Here is a 17,050-nt window from a genome sequence, read left to right as displayed (position 1 = left end):
AGAAATTCACCCACATTTTTGAGTTTCAAGCTTGAATGAATGCAGCAGACTAGTGAAGCAATCATTTAATCATTTGGTTTCATTAAATGGGACACAGGATAACTACATGTATCAAGAGCTAGAAGAAGGAAAGCTACTTTTAACATGCATAGGTCCTGTGATTAGACAATCACCAGAATTTCTGCCTGAGGACTGTTGCACTGAAATCAATTGAATGTTATTATCATAACCAATCATGGTGGTGGTAGTTGAGGAGAGGCTGTGTGATGTTAACTGCAGTTTCTGCTTCACTGCATTACTTTGTAATGACATTAGCACATATTTTACATTCAGTGAGGGGAATGCTTCCCTCCTCCTCTCTGCTGCTTAGAAATGGTGAAGAGATGAGATCTGACACCTGAAAATGCTATAGTGCTGTGACCTCGTCAGGGTATAAGATGGTCTTAGTGGATGCAGAAAATTCAGCTGCCCCGAGTATTTTTGCTTTGCCCAGCTGGTGTCCTACCATCTCCAATACGATCTAAAATACAAAGCTGCTTCCAGACAACATTGCTTTGTTATTCACTTGACTTTACTGGCCTTGTCAGAGTTAATTGGATTTGTGACATGGTCAGATGTTTATTTCTCGATTCTGTTGTCCCTTGCCTTTCAGGACACATATGCCAGGGAAAACTACAGTACATCTAGCAAATACTAAAAATATGAAGAGATACATGGACATGCTGTCAAAATCTTTAGGAACTAAAATTTAAGGAAATGTGTGGTTAAATTTTTTTTTTTAATTCTAGTCTATGCCAATATTGTCACTTAGCTCTTGATTTATCAGGATAATTAGAGCACTTAAAAATCTTTTTTATTTAAATATATCCAAAGTTCTCTAGACAGTCTAATATCACACTCCTTAGTTTGGCCAAGCATAAATGCCCAACTAAATCTTATTGTAGATGAATGCTATTTTGGGGAAGAATGCACATAAATCACAGAAATATGAGGTTACAGTTCTGGTAAAATCTCTTAGTTTATTGAGTATTAGAAAAACCTATATTGTTTATTAAAGCCACTGCCTACAGCCATAATTTTATTATACTTTCCTTTGTGTAATAACTTTTATGTTTTGTATATGAGATGACGGTCTCAGGCTATAAATCGTCCCTTGTACAACTCACTTGCTAAATCTTTGCTACTATTACTAATGTAATATTTGGCTGTAAACATTTTTAAATACAATGAAAAACAGGTGTCAATAACTGTGATAAACATTAAGTGATTTAGATCAAAAGCCACAAAGGAAGAGGACTTCATTTACGTCTACCGCAAAAAGCATGAGTTTGGGAGCAGATTCACTAGAAAGGTTGCGTTCCAGAATAAATTCTATTTGATTACAGAAGGTTTTATTAGATGAGAGGCCCATACATGGCCTTTGAGATTAGATACACACGCAGAGTGCTCACACACACACCCCTCACGGAACATGCCACTATGGAAATCACAGTGGATACAGTCTTTCCTTTGGGCTTGGAACAAGAGTAAGTCAACCGTGGTTTTGGGTACAAAGACCATCTAGAAATAGCTGAACATTTATTCGTATGTTGGCATGAGCTAAATTTCATAGATTTTAAATGATATTAAGAGCAACGAGAGAGGGAGACAGAAACAGAATGACAAAGCAGTTAAGCATGGGCTTAACTTTAAGTTTGTATCTAAATCCTCATGAACTCAACAGCTATGCCATTGGAGCTATGCCAGTATGTAGCTGAAGATATGACCATCATAGTCTATTTTATACAAGCATGTTGTTATTAAGTTTGTAAGCAGAAATGGAGCTAGGCAACTACTTTTAATCTGTAAATGTTGTGAAAAACATGTTAGCAATTTTTTTTATATTTACCAGTGCAAAAGAATAATAAAATCAGAGAGAAACTAATTATCATAATTTCGGCAAGAAACAGTGCATACGATTTATCTCTATTTCATTTTATTTTTTTTATTAGCATGGCTCCAATGCTTTCAATACACATAGAGCTGCAGTAGCACAGTGGCAAATCAGTTGAGCTTGCTTTCATTTTGGACAGCTCATTGGAAGCATCTGCTAAATGCACAAGGCCAACATTCTTCACCCCAACATATTGCATTAGCTGAGAAATAGGAGAATTTTTTTCAAAAAAAATTATAGTATTTCCATCCTTTGTACTGATTTTCATGAACCATTGGTCCAATCAAAGAAGGCAATGTTTGGTTCTTCAGTTCTTGCACTACTAGATAACACTGTATAAGCAAAAAGATTATCCACCTTGATTCTGAAACCAGTATTCTACCTGACTAGGAACTTCAGGAATGGATTTACTAACTTCAGTGGGACAAGGTATGAAGGAAAGTTACTACATAAAGTTGTTGAAAAAAGTTACTAAGATGGAGAAAATCTATCAGAATGTAATCTTTTATAGTATCATTGTTTCTATTTGACAAATTAATGATAAGAAGCATTAATTATCTTATGCTCTAGAGTACTATGTTAATTAAAACTTCTACTTTAAATTTCCTTCAGGGTAATTATAAAAAAATATATCATCTCCAGGCAACAGTCTATAAAATATTTGGTGTATCACAGTTGCTTCATTACATTAATATGTCTCTTTCAATATCACTATTTAACTTCAATAAAATAGAGATTTATTTATTTATATGGCATCTATTAGCAACTTACAAGCAATATATGGAGCAGGAAAAAGAGTTCTTCTCCAACCATGCCTACTATAGTAGAAGTGATTTATTTTTGGTGTAGAGCTCTGTTAGGAAAGATAAGTTTTCTAACAAGCTATTTAAAATGCAGTGAACTATTAAAGAATAATCAGGGGAAAAAAGGAAAAATTGCTTTGTGTGATTTTATTATTTAGTAGCCTATTTGAGTAATGGCTAGTGCTTACTTTTACACAAACATGAAGAGTTACAATCGCCAAAATTTCACTAGCATTGCTTTGTGCTATTAAATTATACTGTTCTCAGCATTAAAAAGATAGGAGAAAAACTGTTAAGGTCAACAACCATGTGCACATCAAGATAAAGCTTAACAGCTTTTATTTATTATTACAGTCCTTCCACAATACATTATTAATACCAAGGGTGAATTAACTACCATGAATACCTAATTGATTAAAAAAACTGCATGTTAGTCCACAAGATATTGCTGAGGTCTGGTCAAATCTAAAATAAGATTAGATATTTGTAGGAGAAACAAGAACGTCTGTTAAGATAAAAGGAAATGCCAACAAAACCTAATACTCTGCCAGAAGCCAAATGCCACCTTAAAAAGCAACATTTCTCTAGACATGCTGTTGCATTTTGTGTCATTTCTATGTGAACCTTGGAAGTAGGACTGCTACAAAGAAACACATTAAATGCCTACATCCCTCTTTTCAGATACAAGGTCTTCCTTAGTGTCAGGAACAGGATGTCCACTTATAAAACAATTTCTTAGAAAAGTACTAAAAGCTGTCACAAGATAAGACATCTCCAGACCTGAAAGTTCCTTAATGTCCCACCGTGCCGGGAGGCTGTCTGCACAGCACATGACTCCACAACGATGGGGACCCTTTGGGTGGTACTTGAGAAGAGGTCCATCTGGCCACCCGCTCTGGAGCCTGCGGCCCTGGAAGTGCTGCTATACTTGACACAGAGGCAGCTGTAGCTTTTGGAAGGGCTGGGCAACCCGCCAAGGTGATGGGTAGATGGGCTGGCAGGGAACCAACAAATTCCTGGCAAAAATCTGACAAGTTTGGGTTCCACAAGATTTCTTATTTAAAACATGAGAATACTAGTTTCTATTCATGCCAAAGTACTAAATAGTTTATATTAGGAAGTGCATTTTGTAAAAGTCCATTTTCTCCCTCCAAAATACATGTTGAGTAAAATTTAACTTGACAGTTTTTCATGAAGTTCAGATAAAAAACACACATTAAGCAATATATGCCTAATTAGACAAAATAGCATTGAAATAAGTAGAACCATATACTCTGCCTGGTAGATCTTGTCATCTATTACCTGCATATTGCAATACAGTGTGCAATAGTAGAAGTTCTGCAACTAGTTGAAAGACGCATTGCTGAAATATCACAAGCAATGTATCTGCTTAACCGTGGCACTTCCTCAGGTAAGCTAGGGCCATGCAAGGGCAGACATTGACCATAAAAATGGTTTAAAATGTTATCACTCAGCCAAGTTTTTGTTGACTTCCCTTAGCTAGAACCAGTAAAAAGGATAATGTGATCTCCTGATTTAGCTCAGTATGTAGTTGTCTCAGCACAAACTTTAATCAGTCTCCAAACGTATTTTAGACATAAAGTGGCACATATTAATGTTAATGGAGTTATATTTGCTTATTGTATCCAAGCTAGATCCTTCAGCTTGGATTGCACAGAGTTTGCAATGTATGTAATAATAATGCAATTTAGAAGAGCAGGAAAATCTATAGCCCTTCCATTGCCAAACAGCATAATAATTAAGTAATTAAGTAACAACTTAAGCTCTTGGGGTAGCTAAACTCTAAAGTTTACCAGCCTTTCTGTGTAAAACATTATTTTGGGACTGAAGGTTGAATCCACACTGATGAATCCAATTTTCCTTCTGCACTTGTGTCAATGCTTTACACCTGACCAGGTGGCTGGCAAGCCATAACCCCAGTATATACTGCTTTACAGTCAGGAGTTCATTATAAGGAATGCTAACAAGGTCGCCCCTGTGAGTACCTGTATCTCGCTGCGTTTGGTTTTCAATATTCCTCCATCATCACCTCAGAACACATACCCACCTAAGTATTACTTAGCCTGAGGTCTACCACATCGGAGCAAAATAGTTTTATGCCACGTTATATTCCTTCAGCTCTTAAAACTGATAGAACCGGATTCAGCTGTTATATACCCTCTAACTTCTGCTTTTTTTGCAGGAACCTAAAGAATCTGTTAAGGAAGGTAGGAATCACTGTAGCAGAAGGATCCACATCAGGTATTTCATCCTTTGCCAACAAGAAAATCCCAGCATGTATGATACCTTTTCGCAGCCTGGAATTTCTGTTGTACCTGTACAAGACATCAGAGATAAAATATCTGGCAAAAGACAATTGAAAGTAAAAAGCCTTGTCTCAAAGCTTCCATTTTATATATTCCAGAATTTAACTTCTTTCACCAAGGAAGAAGGTGAAGAGCAACTCTTCTTCCCTGATAGCCAGCAGAAATAATGGAACATAGAGGCAGTCAGTACACATTTTAATGTACTGCTGTGTCATGCACTCTCAAGCACCAAGAGAAACTGTGCATTCCTTGTAAAGCTTCCATGATAGTGAACTACATTTCTTTGGCTCCCTTCCTAGTAATATCCAGCAGCATCCAGCATACATGCTCATACTGTATCAGAATATAATAGATCTCTAAATGTGGAAAAGATCCACATTTTCTGAAGTCAATGACTGCAGCTAACAAAAGACATATGATACATAAAGTTCTGCACTGCAGGAACTGGTTAGACCACCTTGTGCAAGTCATGGCCTTTTCTACAGAGGATACCTTTATTTCATGCATTGGTTTAAGCTGAATTTCCTTTTCCACCTTCTATGTGCTTGGTCACTGGCATTTTTCATGAGGCAAGGCAAATGCTGATTCTCTATGGGCTGTAAGGGAAAAGAGCTGCCAGTTATAACGAGGGTTTCGAGAGCACTTGGTCAACCTGAATCTTCATGGAAGGTTTAAGTACCTCCAGACTATATTACATCTGTCAAAGCAGCAGTATATACAACATAAAATGTAGAGTAAGTCCAATTTTTAGTGTGTCAGTAGAATCAGCCTGCAGTTATTTTTAACTGCCTTGGAAAGCTTAGCAGGCAGATACAGTTAATCCTTTAAAGGATTTGCAGGTATTCATAGCTTAATAAGTAAGCATAGTGGATTAAGCCAATAGAAGATTGTAGACAGCCAAAGACAACCTTTACATACTAACATTCAAAAAATAAAAAGAACAGTTCCTTTTACATGCTTTTCGTGACAATCACTCTCAGTTGTCAGTATGTGCCAGAATCCATGAAATAATAATCCAATGAAATAAAAGTGTTAACTAGAGCCATTAAACTCAACACGTGTGATAATTAAACCATCAAATAGCAGTGAATTTCTGTTGTCTTGTTTTCCCATTATCCTATGAATCCTTTGAAAAGCAGAACTACATCTTGAAAATGAATTAAAAATGCATCTACTTATGCAATAAATAAACAATGAAACTAAAATGGTAAAAATTAATTTTAGGAAGAAGAAAAAAAAAGATGAGTGATTTTTATAGGTCAGATTTTATAGTCCTTGTATTCTTTTCTTCATAATGAAATATTCACATTAAGAAAGTATCATGATTCACTGACATAGGCTAACTGAGAGATCTGGGTCCTTAAATATATTAATAAGTTATGTGAAAAAGTACATACATAATAAGACAAAGAAAAAAAGCAGATGACACAAAACTATTAGGCTGAGGAAATCTAAAGCTGGCTGTGAAAAGCTTCAGAGGATGGTTCAATACTGAATGGGTGATAAAATGCCAGAGGCTTTTCAGTGTCAGTAAGTGTAATACACATCAAGAGAGGAAAGGAAAATACATATATATGTATATACCTGGGGTGATAGTCAGTATCACCAGGAAAGAAATCTGAAAACAGCTGGTGCTTAAAGAAACAAACAGAAACTTAGGAATTATTTAAAAATTATCAGAACAAATGCAAAAAGTCTGACCTGTATAGATTCAGGCCACAGACACATTATGAATACCATATGCAGTTTAAGTCATTCCATTATTAAAAAGGTTATGGTAGAATTAGAAAAATATCTGAAGAAGGATATGATAGAGATGTACTAAGGAATTAATTTTATAGAAAAGGTGAGCTGGGAACAGTTATTCACAGTTTTCCTAATACAGATATCGGAAAGCATGCACATTTTTTTTTGTAATAATAAACTAAACTCATTTTCATTAGATATTGCGAGGCCCAAACTGTACATGGATCAAAAAAATCATGACTTCATGAATTCAGCTGTTCTATTCAGTAGGTCAGAAGTAACTATTAACCAAAAGAGTCTCCTATCCACTGAAGGCTAGAAGAGCACAATGGGAAAAAAAAAAAAAAATCACTGTAAGCATGACTGCCTCTGTAGAGTTTTTCCCATAAGTATCTACTTACTAAGACAGAATACTGGGTTAGCTGGACTTTTCATCTGCCTGAATCCAGCAGTTCTCAAGTCCTTGCGACTCGAACGACTGAAATCATGATATATATTGTCTGGCATATTTTTTACAAGAAACTTGACCAGGACCTCCCTGGTTCTCTCACTGTTATTTAAAAAGAATCAAGATTAAGCAAAATTGTTTCATTAACCGTACAACTGAAGAAGCCTAATTCACTACACATTTTCAAGGTTATATACTCCGTCTACCAGTGAACCCACTCCTTTCACCCCTCAACTCTGGTAACTGAAATATATACATATACATAATAGTTGAAATATAAGTACAAAGATAAGAGCAGATTATTACTCCACGAGGTTATAATTAGGACTCTGCTCTTCCCAGCTTATTCAATAGTGGAATTCATTGTTGACTCTGACACTTGAACAGAGTTGTGAGACATAGGAATATAGGACTAGAAGGGAACTCCTGAATCACTGCAAATTATGCACTCTCATGCTTGCAGTCATATCACTTAATCCCTTCCAGAAACTGACCAAATCCCCTTTTATAACTACTTGATCAGATGGCAGTCCCAAAGCATCTCTGCCCTGGTTCTTTTTTATTTTTAGGCTCAATGTATTCCTAGTCAGTCAATGACTTATGCTCTTCTACTAACACGGTCCCTTAAACAGAGCTTTACCTCTCTGGTGGTACATTCAGAGAATGAAATCGTATCTTCTGTTAATACTCATTTTGCCTGGCTAACCAAGTCAAACTCTTTTACAGCACATCTATCTTACAACACAGTATGCGATGTGAAGAGGTTCAAGCTGATTGGGACACCATGCCAGTCAGTGCAGCACACAGAGAAACCCACATGCCCCTGGTTCTAAGAGCTGTATAGATATGTTAGCACATTCCTTTCAAGCTGATGTGCCCTGTCACCAAAACAGCCAGTACTCAACATGTATTCAATGCCAAACTAATGTGGCTGGAATGATTAACTTCTGGAAACATTTTAGTGGTGGTTAGATCAATCATTTCTATACCATACTTCACTGTGTAGTGTAATTACGCTCCTAATCTCACACTGTACACTTCTAATCCCATGCATCACCATACTCTCTTTCTCCTCACTGACTCTGTACTGATTTGCCTTTCTGGAATGAAGAATTTCCATGGAACAGACTGTAATTTTTTCATACATATCAAAGTCTATGATAATCTTTGACAGGCAAACTGACAAGACTTTTGTGAGTTTGCACTGACAGCTTTGCTGGAGTGCTTCACCCTACAAGTCACCACAATGACTCTGAAGCTTAGTGACAACCCTATTATGAGAATGACATCACTTCTTATCATTTTGGAAGAAATGTCTCCTTAGTAGTGGTGGACAATTGGTATCATCAGTTCCTAAGAGATGCCTGAGAAGTAAAGCAATGCAGTTAAAACAGTAGGAAATGAAGACTGACAGAACACTTGAAAATGGTTCTGGTTTGTAGGGTTTTTTTGTTTTGTTTTTTAAGAAGAGTCTATTTTAATTCCTCACATATTCCTGTCTTCCCCCCATACAATCCAGTTTGCTTAGGTAGCCTGGACATCTCATTCTTCATGGCTTCTCTGGCTCTGTTCCACACTGCAGATTTGTCACTTCGAGTCATTCTTACTAACAGACACTACACAGAGAACAGTTTCAGGAAATCTACCACTTATCTGACTGAATGCTTCACTGTCGTGTTAATTAGCACTTCTTTTGAATCGAGGAAGGGCAGCGAATGAAAGCAATTGCTTGGACAGTGGACTCTATCCTGACACGAGTATGAAGGGAAGACCAACACAAAGATGAACATAAATCTTAAAAAAGGATTTGATGTCAGAAAAGGGCTCCAAAACACAGGGATGTAGGAAGAGCAAAGCAAAAACATGAGAAGCTCCAGGATCCTAATGGCGTAGAGTGACTTAGTGGACGAGCAGATGAGGATCATTCATGTTTTATAGATGACTTAGAAATGGTGAGAGGAAAAGGGCTGTGAAAGACATAGTGGATTAGGAGAAAGGACATACTGAAAAACATTTCAAATACGCATATTTTTTTTTTTAAAGATGTGTGGCCTTCTGCACAAATTTAAATTTTGTTATTGAATATAACCACATAATAGCTGTATATGCATATTAATTCTCATGAAAGCAAGGCAAAATATTACTGAAGTCAAATATGCAGACTATATGTATTTACCACAATATGAAACCACAAAATGTTTAAGTAATTTACAATGGTTACAACTTGCACCCTTTAAGATCTATTTTGGAAATCTATAATACCTATCTGAAATCAGACTATGCAATTAGAGAGATATTTGTATTTGCTTAGCAGAGGATGCAGGGCAGTGGTACTCCCGTGTTCTCTTTCTGCCATCATGACAGGTGTCCTATTGGCACTGTACCTGACTGCTGTGTTTCTCACGTGTTGAAGCAATGAATCAATAAGAGGAAACAGCCTGCAGAAAGTCTCTGTGCTTGACTGTCCTTTCACACTCATTTTGCGTTGCTGCAATACCCCTGGCTTAAGCGAGGTCTCACTTCATTTAGTTCAAGTCAAGAGAAAAATCAGCCCTGCAATGTGCCCCACCACCACCGAATCCCTATACCTACGCAACATGCCCTTAACGTTCCTGACTAGCATTTTGAATGTCTGTCCAAAGGCAAAACAAAGCAATCAGAGATTCCAGATACGATCTGGATGTAATGTGCTGTGAACCAGACAAATTCTTCAACTGAAGTGCCACTGTTAATATCTTTCCAAAACACAGAACATCACATTAACAAATATCAATACTCATTTCAAAACCTTCAGAGTACCTAGCTAAAGTACTTTTACTGTATGCCTACAGTCAAGGGTCAGCAAGTTTCCACCATAAATCATCTTCTTAAAGACAGATGCTACATTGGCAGTTTGCAAAGGATTTGGAGAAAAAAATTCCACCAAACCCAGCAACCCCCAATGAGAAACAGAAGTCTGGACAGCTATCAATAAACACTTTTTTTTTTTTGACAAAGAAATCTGAATATCTTATAAAATATGTCACGTTGAATAAAACAAGAATTTTCCCTTGATTTTCTTTGATGCTTCTTCTCACTCAAGTATTCTTGCTGTGAATCAGTTTCATAGCACAGTACTTCCCTGAAGTAAGATTTGATCCTTTTTCTTTACACTATCAAGATTATTAGCAAATCAATGAGAAATGGTTTTTACTAGCCATGAGGTGCAAGATTTATTCTTTTATTGTGAGTAAATAAATCTATAAAAATATTCTCGTTCGGGTTTTTTTAATTATTTTATTTTTATATAAAAGCCTGAATCACATACTTTTAAATGCAGATAAAATTAACATTATTTTAAAAGACTAGTTAATCCTCAACTACATCCATAGACCTGCTCCCGTCATATCGGGATTAAGAATTAAACAAAGGCTTTTCACTTGAGTGTAGCTTCACTGAGAGAAGGGCAGAGATAAGAATCTGGGAGGGTGCTGTGAAAGGGACAAGAGCGGAGCATCTGTTCCTGTGCGCATTTTTCTGTCCTCCCACACATTAAAGGAAGAGATGCATACGAAGTGTGTACAGTGTTTATTTTTAGACAGTCAGGCAAAGGGCCATCACATGGACTTGTCCCATTACTCTGTTTATCTCAAGGACAGCTACAAACACGTGGTGCTGAGATCTGATTTTCTCCACTTATGACTTGAATTTTTTTCCTCCCTTACTTTTAAAATGTTGCCTTATATGTTAAAAGTGTGTCTGGACAATATATCTTCTTGGCACTCTGGGTGCAGTTCTGCTAATTGTTTCTGGGCATAACATCTGTTAATACAACATAAGGATAGATTTCTTCAGGACTTAAAAGCCAAAAAAAACCCCAAACAGCCAGGCCTCCTTTCACTCTAAATAATATTTATAATTCTGTTTACTGAATATATTATTTCTTTAAGGTTTGCTTTCAAGCGAGAACTCTTAGTGCCAGTATTTCCCCTCTCATAACCTTAATAATTTAAAAAAAAAAAAAAAAAAAATCATCCTAAAACACTGTGAGGCTATTCTAAGGCAATTCTCTATTTTGACAATTTTTGTTTATTTTCTATTTGAGGTACATTTTTCTGTCAATTCAGAGAGCAGAATACAGGTCAGTCTTACATTCATAACTTGATCATACCAAGCAAAGTCATTCATTTACACAGTTCTAAGGATGAGGATGACTTTAACAGGCAGTTTTATTGAAAAAGACATCATCCTTACCAGAGATATTATTCTCGATTTACAGAGAGAGAAACATGGAAAAGAATTTCTTCCTTCAACATATGAAACAACATATCACTTAGTCAAAAAAATAATAGCAATTTCTAACCCAGTAGTTTAAGGAAGAATGAGAGAGAGAGTGTGTGTGTTTGTTTCTGAACTCCGTAGACCTTCAATGACTAGACTTTTAAAGGGAAAAATGGAGGGAACCACATTGGTTTATGTAAATAAATAAAACATATTCCAAAGTTTTTGCTTTTTAATGGATAGGAAACTGAAAATCAAGATGCCTTTTGGCAAGTAACAAAGTCTGTAACAAAACAAGTTAATCTCTCCAGAGGCAGGATAAAATTGGAGTAGGTCTCAAGATCTTTAAACCACTGAGATGATGAAAACCTAAACTAAACGTATTTAATACAATACTCACATAACTAGAATATTTCTTACTTTGCTTACTTAGGTGGCAGCTGAAAATGCTCAGTGTTTTCAAAGGAGGACTCCAAATTTTGAAACATTACCCCCTTTTAAGGTTTTTATAAATAGTTTAGGAAATACCACCCAAGGACTGGGCCAGAGGGAAACGACCTAGAAATCAAGTCCTGTAGATGAGAGATTCTTAGACCACACAACCAAGCAGTTAGGTGACAGTTTGGCAACCCCTGCTTAGAAGAATATGTTTACATAAATTATTGCAAGGTAGCCCAAGTACAGGTTGACACTTTTTCAGCTAGTCTGCAGCAATTGTCTCTATGAACTCTCTTATTTTGCAGTAAATGGAAGGTATCTTGCCTTATTCCTACTGAAGATGGAGCAAATACAAATTTCTTTACAGATACCTTGAGACAAGATGCATGAAGTAGCTACCACACCACAAACACACATCCTTCCTTGTTTTATGGTAACCTATACAAGTAGCCATGCCATCTTACAACCAAAAAGCCAGTATAAAGCAAACCAGCTACTTGAGAAGCAGTCACTTAGCTCCCCAAGGTGAAGAACTAACTAAAGGAGCAGAATTCTACATAACGCACAAGGAAGTGCCTGCTGACAACTGTCTCAACAGTAAACAGAGAAATTATTCATTTGTATGTATTTTTTTCCTGAATAAACAGTATTGCATTAAAAAAATAAAATTAACTAAGATATTTCTCTCTTTGAAGAAATAATCCTGCTCAGACCAAATGAGCAATCATACTCACACCATGTGGCCCTGAAAGAGCTGAATGTGCATTGAGAGGGAATATACCTGGTCTCCCAATGGAAAGTAAGGGCATTCAGCTCTTAGCTTACCAGATCCTGCATAATTACCTTCTATAAATGCATAGTAAGTACATTTTTTCAATCAGCAGCCAGACATGTAAAGCGCATTTTAAATACTATTGATTCCAAGCAAATTTAAATGTGTACTTAAGCATATGTTTAAGGTGCTCTGCTGCATCTGTTGCAGAATGGCAACAAATTTAGGCTAAAGAAATAAAACATTGTGTCTGTGAAACAAAACAGTCCATCTCCTTTGCACCAGGCCATAATATTCTGCTTCATAGAATTAGTTAGCCCTGCACATTCTTAAAAATTTACAGTTCAGTATGTAGAAAATAAATTTAGAAATAAGGGCTACATTGCTGCATGGTCTGCAGAGCTTGTATTACCAACCAGCAAAAAATATTATTGGATGAATAGTAAGACTTATACTTGGTCAAATGAAAAACAGAAATGTGATACACAAAACTGCTCATAGTCTAATATTTCTTATGGATTCATCTCATTAAGTCTCCTGAGACATGTTTGTTATTCCTAAGTATTATCCATACAGTTTATATTAACAAATTTCAGCATACAGATTGAAATATTAATTCTGTGTTGAAGTTATCCATTTGCAATTTGTGCTGTTGTTAAGTATTCAGCTAAGCCATACAATATTTTTTCATTTCCTGACGGAATAACTTGAGCATGGTAAACAAGAAAATAATCAGTAATTCACTTTCAAGATTAAGTTTCAGATGACTAGCTGTTAATACTACAAAAAGGCACTTTCAAAAATCATTACCATCTTCATGAATGCTTTCTGAATAGTAATTGCAATAAATTCAGATCAACAAATAATGACAAATCACACTTGTCTTTCTCTTTTTAAGGTTTAGTTTTGTACTTTTTTATAAACTACAGCAAGAGGCAACAAAACATCCTGTTGGAAATTCTATGTATTCTGCTTCTTCATTGCTGCCTTTTCAAAGAGATGCTTTCTGCACAGTGAACTCCTAGTATGTATTGAGCACTGTGACCTTTATGATTTTGGTTTCAACAACCAGGTCAACATTGCTAAAGGCAAAATCTCTCTAACAACCCAAAATGTACCTTTTAAATGTAATTGAACTATAACAATTCATTTCCATAGGCTTATGAAAAAAAATGCCTTCTGAATTCGCAACCAATTTTATAGTATTTGGACACTGACAATACATGCAGACAGAGAAGCTTTCTACAGTTTTGGATTTCATACAATGCTAACTGCTAACAGACAAAAGTTTTTATGTTAAGAGAGGCAGCCAACAAGGAGCCCTATGTTAAGGACAAGCAGAGGGGTACAGAATAATCAAAGCACATCAGAAACCAAAAAGGCACAGAATATGCTAGAAACCAAAACTCCATTTCTGGGATCACTAACCAGCTCTGCACTGGAGGTGTCTTTCCCTGTTGGTCCCTCCTTGGTCAGCACACCATAGCCAGGTCACAGCTACACAACTGACTCCCTCCTCTCAGGGTCCGCACTTTGGCATCACCCCAAGGCAGCTCACAGATGCATGTAAATCATGCCTGCATTAGGAAATGATGTTATTTTGCCAACAAGATGTTGTCATAATTTGCCCTTGTGTATGCATGTAGTTAAGCCATTGGCAATGCTTTTTAAAGTTAAAACTGTTCCTAACAATCAATAGCTGAAACAATGCTATTTCTCATCATAGTTGATGGAACTAATCCTTCATTATCGTCTTTTGTCTTGCATAGTCATACCTACCTCTGCAAGCGTAACAGTGACTGGGTATAAGATACTATCAAATCAGAACGGTACTTTTAAGTAAGAAAACATACTTTAAACTTGTAACTTCAGAACTTACAATTTGATAGTTGGGGAAGACCTTATATTTAATGTGCCTGGAGGCTTTTCTGTTTGCTGGGCATTATTAACACCAGTTCCTGTTCACAGTTACCTTTCAGAAAAGGCTGCATGGAGCAGTTGTTCCTATATTTTTCACAAGATGATTTTACCAGACAGAAACTTATTTTACAGGGGAGGAAAGGAAATAAAGTCTTATTGATTTTTTTCCCCTTTTCTATGGTTGCTTCATTTTCATTACAGGTTTTTCCTAAATTTCCTCTTCCTATCATGCTGCACAGCTAACTATGAACAACTTAATTGAAATTCTGTATCAGTATACTGCACAGTTGACAAAGACTTCTCTCGACGTTTTTGTTTCCATCTTGATTTTTTTTTAACCTAACCTGAGAGTACGATGACCAAGCATCTCCATTTTCACCACGTTCTCCTCTGCAGCCCCTGAGAGAGAAATAAAATGGAGAGGAGGCAGAAGAGGAAGGAGGGATTGCTTCTGGTAAAGGTAGCAAATATACCACACAACCATCATCAGAACTGTCAGGTGTAACAACCTGGTAAGTGAATCCTCAGTGAATCTTGATTGTACACATCTCTTTCAAAGGCACACAGCAAAATCCAAAAAAATTTACAAGATGATGAGACAGTGAAAGCCACCTTAAAAAGACTCCAGAGTGAATGGATGTCAGGGGAAGGAGGAGGGGAGAAAGAAAAGAGGTGGTCTCTCTTTCACTGTGAATAATCTTTGGTAGATTTACAACCACCAGATATATTTTTTTCCAGCTAGGAACATTAGCCTCTGTAAAAGCAGAAGAGCAGGAAAATTACACCATCTTCTCTCAATATCAATGTCCCCTACACAGCAGAAAGCAACATGCTCTTATTATCATTTTTCCATGCAGCCTTTTATTTTCTACTACTTTCAAATATTTAAATATTACTTGCTGTCATACACATTTTGGTTTCAAAAAAGTCCTAGAGGAATATCATTCTTTCACTATTCTAGTAATCAGTTTTCTGCTGTTTTAGTGATTTAAATCAGTTGATCCAACAATGATGAAAAACAGAGATAAAAGAAGAAGGGAATTCATAGCAGGCCACATGGAGGGAGGTGAACAGATGGAAGCAGAAACTCCCTCTTTCAACTGTGGGAAGTTAATTCTGTTGTGCTGGGAAAACTTAGGGTCATGCAGCAAGTTTTTTTTTAGTGGCTTTTCAGCAGCATTCCTCTATTTAGCAGTCATATCTCTACCAAGACTTTGCCAGTTTGATGCATCTGCATTCTGTCCACAACAAAATACTTGTGACCAATAATTGTGTATCTGTTATGACAAGTACCTGTAAGTCAGTATATGGCTACCGCTGTTTCAGCTATTTTATACCTAAAGGACCTTACTGAAATTTACTTTCATGAATGGTGACCTACAAGCTCCAACAAGATTTTGCCTGATCTCTACTAAAAGAACACATGAAAGGAATGTCCACAGTTTGGGTTACAAAGCAATAGAAAGCCATTGAGAGAAACACAGGGATAAAAAAATGGATCATTTTTTCCTGTTTTATAACGCTACTTAAAAAGCAGTCTTTTCTGGGAAAAATAAAAATTAAACACAGCAGCCAGAAAAAACATAAGTACAAACTGCTGGCATACATAAGTTGCTAATACTGCTGCTACCTTTCTCTATATCTAGAGGCTCCGGGAACATGCATGGTTTGTTTGAAAGAGAGGTAACAAGGAAACATCCCCTGTGTTAAATTTTCCCTGAATAGAAGGGACAAAACTCACCCATCAAGTATTTATGAAATTTACAGCCATTCATGTGTTACCCTAGCAAACATGTTACCTCTGTAAATTGAGGGAAAAGAGCTGACATGCTTGATTGCTTCTTCTGTGACTTTTTGCAAGAGTTGAGCTGCGAAAAAGACGTGACTTGAGCCATCTTTTTCCAACTCTACAGCGATACTGGTGAGAGAAGAACAAGTAACGGGTGGGCGTCTTGGAGAAGATAAGACCACCCTGTCCCCCCCAAAAGGCACATCATACCCCTAAGCCGCACTTACTTTTCTTGGATGCAAGGTGCTTCCTTCGGGGCTGGGGCTACCCAGGGAGCAAATGGCAGTTCCTGGCGACAGGAACCGGCACGATAGCAGACGGCGACCGCTTCCCCTCACCTCACCGGGGTGGCCCTGCCTGCGGGGCTGGTACCTCCACAGTCCGAACGAAACGCTCTTGCTTCCCCGCTCACAGCCTCCCTTCTCCTCTCCCGGGGCGGGTGATAAAGACCCCAGGAGTGCGGCGGGAGCCTCGGTACCCCCCCATCCCTCCGCTGTGGGGAGAAGGCAGACCGCGACGCCCTCACCTCAGAAGGAGCGGCTGAGGGAGGTGGGAGAAGCGCGCGACCCTCAACGGCTGCCCCCGCCCCGGGCCCCGCCCCGCGACCTCCCCAC

The sequence above is a fragment of the Larus michahellis genome, chromosome 2 (genome assembly GCF_964199755.1).
Source record: "Larus michahellis chromosome 2, bLarMic1.1, whole genome shotgun sequence".
Classification (NCBI taxonomy): Eukaryota; Metazoa; Chordata; class Aves; order Charadriiformes; family Laridae; genus Larus; species Larus michahellis.
This window is presented reverse-complemented; position numbering follows the sequence as displayed.